Source organism: Euphorbia lathyris, chromosome 4 (genome assembly GCF_963576675.1).
Source record: "Euphorbia lathyris chromosome 4, ddEupLath1.1, whole genome shotgun sequence".
NCBI classification, from domain to species: domain Eukaryota; kingdom Viridiplantae; phylum Streptophyta; class Magnoliopsida; order Malpighiales; family Euphorbiaceae; genus Euphorbia; species Euphorbia lathyris.
Window position 1 is genome coordinate 42,647,909 of NC_088913.1, and position 6,000 is coordinate 42,653,908.

Below are 6,000 nucleotides of genomic sequence, written 5' to 3' on the forward strand. Positions count from 1 at the left end.
ACCTCAACAAGTCAGGTTGAGACGAGTGCTGTTAATGCTGTCCATCCAAGCATTGTGCTGACTCCAAACACATCTGCCCCCGTCAGCACAGACAGTATTTGAGTTTCTACTTCTCCAACTCATCTATCTGCCGATCAAACTCGTCCTCAAATGAACCAAGTGCAGATTGAAAACACCATTCCAGTCACTGACCATGTCATTCCTTTGACTCCTCCTCCTACCGGTCACACTAATGCCACTGAAGGCTCTCAAAGCTATCTGAATGCCACTGAGTCCGGTAAAAGAATAATCGACTCAATGCAAGCGTTGATCAAAGACCTTCAACAATCCACTCCTCCTGCTGCTGGGTCTTCATCTATTGAGACTACTCAGCTTTCCCAGGTCACTCAGCTTCTCAACGAAGTTAAGGGATTCAAGGACTTGCTGAATGTCATCATCTCCTATCAAACACAGCAAGCTAAGCAGGATTCCATCGCCAAGCTGGCCGAGATCCAGCTGACAACTGTGCAACACTTAAATGCTCTACAACAGCAAGTACAGACCTTGTCAGCTGTGAACCCTGGATATGCAACTTCTGATGAGGTAAAGATGCTTTTTGCTCAGCTTCACACCGAGCAACTCAAGACCAATGCGCAAATGGTCTCTTACTCTCAGTGCTCAGTAGAGCAAATTGGGGAAGCTGTTCGACTGCTAAATCTGAACAAGCAGGAGATGGACACTGACCAAATGAAACAAAACGAAATGATGTCCATCACAAGGCAAACCTTCAATCACATCCGTCACACAAATGTTCAGCGTTAGTACTTTGACACCTACCTACTCAAAACCTTTCATCAAGTCATTGCTGGACTGATTGATGCGCTTATATGGATTGGTAAGTCTGAAGCTTTCATCGTCAGTATGATCAGTGCTGCCGAACTCAAAATACCTGATGAAGTCTCAAATCAGGGTGTTGCCATTTTTTATGGTGTAAATGAAAGCGCTGACCGACTTAAAGTGCTGTCCAACGAACTAACCAGGGCTGTCTTAACCGACAGCTTTAGAATTCCTCCTCCCGATGCTGACAAAACGGGGGAGAAAGATCAAGTGAGAACACCAGCAAGAACATAGCATGGGTCAAGTCAGTCCCAACAGAAGAAAAAGAAATAGATATATAGGCTAGCTCAGTATAGGCTAAGCATGTAGTCTGTATTTCTTTTTGCCTATCTTTGAACTGTTGATTGTAAACACTGACTATCTATTTTGAATATCAATACTTGCATCTTCCGTTCAAAACTCTGAGTTATGAATTATTTGTATACGATGTTGTGTATAATGTCATTATGTATCTTCAATTAAATCAGCTATGTTTAATACTCATGAAACTTATTGATTGAATCAAATGCTGATAACATGTTTGACATTGACCTATGTGTTTATAAAACATTGTCTTATAAAACTCATTGAACAACAATTTACTCAGCGCCCTCTGAATGATAAAACCTTCCGCTTAAACACTGAGTAAAATAGAATATGTTACATGAGCTGACCTATCTGAAAAACTGACCTTAGACTTACTCGATTAAACCTTTAAATGTTTAGAGTAAAACTAAGTCAGCAGTCAACCCTTACGGGGGAGTTTGCTAAGTTAGGTCAACTATCATGGGGGAGCTCAATACTGAGTTCCTCGCTGAATAGTTTTGCCAACATCAAAATGGGGGAGTTTGTTGAAACACCTTTCCACATAATTTTGATTTGACAAAATTGTTTAAGTATAATTGAAATACATATTCTAAACACACTAAGTTTAAATGCTTTGATTTGTTCTACTAATGTGTTTGTTCAATGTTGAGTTAAATTGTTTATAAGACACAAGAATCAAAAGGCCCAAGCCCAATACGGAAGTCAAAGCCCAAGTCAAACAACTCAGTACTACTCGGCCCGCGTTTGTCAAAACGTTGTCGCTTTGGACAAAACGCAACTCAACGAAAGAAGGATCTAGAAGACCTTCGGGAACAACTTCAAGATGAAGCTGCTGAGTAGATTCGACAAACGTACAAGACAGCAGCTGGCTAAGGAAAACTTCCAGACAAAGTATTTCTACTTTGGGTAAAGATCAGATGACACAGTATGATGTCCAGTTGACTTTACCATAAAAGGGGAGACATTCAGCTGAGTTGACCGAGGACAGAAGATACACAAATCTGATTGGCCGAGAGCTTTGAGCAAGTCAGGATGACAACGACAGGAAGCCGTTTCCCTCCAACGGTTATTTCGAAATTCGAAATGACCGATGCCCAGACATCTCTATAAATAGAGTGCCATCAGAAGCTTCAACACTTACAGAACTTGATCAAGCCATTACGCTGACCAAATCTCTACGCAAAGTTCTGCAAGCAAAAAGCAAAGCAACCTTACACTACATTCAATATCTTTTGTGTAAAAGTCTAGAGTGATTATTCAATCATCTAAGGTGTCTTAGCAAATCATTGTTTAGGACAAACAGTTATCATTTCTAGAAAGTAGAAAGGAGAGGCTGAGTACTCGGTTATAGTACTCAGCGAGAGATTAGGATTGAGTAGAGGTATAGAGGAAGGTACTCTTGTTATACTCAGTTGCTAAGATTGTAAAAGGTTTGAGGCTCTACCTTTAAAGAGCTCAGTAGAGGATTCGAAATCTCGGAACGTGTTCCGGGGACAGGACGTAGGCTTAGAAGAAGCCGAACCTGGATAAATCTGTTGAGTAACGTATTTCTTACCTTAAACTCCTTATATATATTGCTTGCTTAAATAACCAAAAACTGACCAAGTAAAGAGGTCAAGTTGAGTTGTGCGCATCGAACATCTGAGCTCAGAAATAGACTTTAAGTGCTATCTCCTGACTCAAGTCAAGAAACTGACCTAGTCACCAGTTGACTAAGCCAGTATCTTACTGATCACTCAGCACTGCTGTTAAAACCTTTTCTCTTAAGAAAAGAAGTTTGCCCAAACTTAAGAAAACGTTTAAATAGTTCCTAACCCCCCCTTGGAACTATACTTGCAACGTTATAAGGGACCAACACTGTTTACTGACTGAATCAAAGTAAGATGACCTGCAAGAGGGAGCGAATTACCTTTCCAACTAGCATTTTTACAATTGATTTTGTCAAAAACATCCTTGAAAGACGCTTTAGAGACTCTATCACTATGGAGAGGAATCCCCAGGTAGTTGCCCAAAGAATTGGTAAGAGGAATGCCTGGCAACTCACTCAGCCTTTTACAAACGCCCTGATCTATATTTTTAGAACACAATCCGAGACTTCTGGATATTAAGCTTTTGTCCAGAGGCAGAACAAAAGCAATTAAGAATATCCATAATCACCCGAATTTGCTCCTTACTACCCTCGACAAACATCATTACATCATCCGCAAAAAATAAATGCGTCATAGGGGGACAAAACTTATTAATGGAAATAGGATGAAAACTCCCAGAATCCACAGCCTTTTGTATAAGGTGAGTCAACCTCTCCATAGCAATAACGAACAAGAAATGGCTCATAGGGTCACCCTGACGAATACCCCGAGTAGGAGTAAAATCCTCAGACATATCCCCATTTATTGAAACTTGAAAACTGGAGAAGTAATACAAACCTCAATTAACCTCCTCCAATTCTCCGGGATCCCAGCTCTCTCCAGACTCTCAAGAAGAAAACTCCAATTAAGGCAATCATAAGCTTTCTCCAGATCAAGTTTTAAAGCCACAATGTCGCGCTTACCCTTTTTAACTTTCATCGAATGAACTGTGCAATAACGACATTGTCCATCATCTGTCTATAGACACAAAACTACCTTGATTCTGGCTGATAATATTAGGGAGAATACAATGAAGTCTATTAGCCACAATTTTGGTAACAGCCTTATAGAGAACATTGCACAGGCTAATCGGCCTCATTTGTAAGAAAGAAGAAGGCTTCTCCACCTTAGGAATCAGAACCAGTAGAGTTTTATTAACCAGCCTAATATCCTCAGAACCTCTAAAAACCCCCTCGACAAAACTGCAGATCCCATCCTTAACCGTTCCCCAATGTTTATGATAAAAACCAGCCGGGAGCCCATCAATACCCGGAGCTTTGGTAGCCCCGATACTAAAGATAGCCTGACTAATCTCTTTATAATCAATCGGGTGAAAGGCTTCAAGAATCTTCTCTTCACTAACTGTAGGAAAAGTAGCGCTAGTCTGAGCTCTATCCAAATCCACTTGATCCTCCTGAAATAACTCTTTATAGAAATTCAGGGCCAAATCACGAATGTCCTCATCCTCATAAACCCACTCTCCATTAGGATTTTTGATAGCTTCAATCCGATTTCTTTGCCTTCTGATAACCATAGAGAGATGGAAATAAGTATTTCGATCTCCGTCCTTAATCCAAGTTTTCCTTGATTTTTGAAACCAAAGCAACTCTTCCTGCCGCAACAAAGCTTCCAACTCATTCTGAAGAGATCTAAGTAGACAATTCAAACTATGGTCATACCTGATCTCCAAGGCGCGATGAATCCCGGCAATCCTACTCAGAATTTATGCTTCCTTCTGATAATGTGGCTAAAAACATTCTTATTCCAGCCCACCACGTTACTTCTAAAACCATTTGCCGCTTGTAACACATTAGAATGAGGCTTCCAATTGTCCTGAACAAATTTTTTGAACTCAGGGTGAGACTCCCACACCACCAAATACCAAAAAGGTCTCACCCCTTTAGGATGAGGAGCTCTAACCAGTCTGAATAAGATAGGACAATGATCAGAATGACGGAAGGGAAGATTCAGCACAGCCGCCTCTGGAAACCTACTACGAGCCGTGATATTAGCATAAACTTTGTCCAGGAGAACAAATGTGCTATTACGTTTCCACGTAAACTTATGACCTGCTGCACCAAGGTCCGACAATCCACACAAATCGATATTCTGTTTATGGTTCAGACACCGATTAATATAATGATTCCCTCCATCTCTTTGATCGCTCATAAGAGCAATATCATTAAAATCACCAGCAACAAGCCAAGCATCCACCATACTAGCACTAATACTATATGATTCGGAATATATATATCCCGGCCCAAGACTAGGCCCAGGGGCCCGGAAGCCCACACTGATCTCCTATAAATACCCCTAACAATGAAAGGGAAAAGGGGGGTGCTTCTTGAATAGACTGTCTTAACCCCACATCTTCTTGAATATTTCCTTTGTTAATCCCCATTGAATATCAAATTGTCTTGATCGTTGGAGTGTTCGCAGGGACCGCTCCCCGCACAGAGGCGATTACCAGGAACCGCGGGAATCCGCCAAGGCTGCCTGAATCACTGTAGTGCATTCCCTAATTATTTGGTGCGGTGAGCGTGGACTACGAGTGATTTTCTGAAACATTCGGTGAGATGCAGACACCAACTGAGCTCACCCCTGCTGGAGTACCGAGCGCAGCAGCAACTAGCTCGATGACCGGCGAGGCGCGTCCTGCGTTGTTTACCCTAATTTCTCCCAGGAACCTGGCTCCACTGATGGAGGAAGTGGATCTCGAGGAGGAAGGAGCATACAACACTACGCAACTTCTCAGCGCCAAACGGGGTTTTCAGATAACCCAAGCCATTCGCTCGGCGGCTCAGATGAAGGTTATGGAACAGCAACAAAACTTGCAGGAGGAGAATGTTAAAATATGGCAATATCTCAAGGAGGCAGCAGCACCGCGGCAAGCTGGCAATGTCACAAGTGGATCGGCGGCCCAGGACGTGCTCCCCGAAAGACAACACGAGCCCGCCCCGCCAGCCCTAGGCGCGGGTGGCGCCACCTCCGGATGACCAGCAACCGTCTGCAGCGAGGACCTACTGGAGCAGAAGATCCAGAGATTTCTGAACAAGAGGACGCTTGGGGGAGTGATGGGAGGAAGCATCACCTCCCGCAAAACTCCGCTAGTGCAAAGCATCATTGAAACGAGGTTCCCTCACGAATGGAAAGCCCCGCGGTTATCCTAATATTCGGGAACCGAGGACCC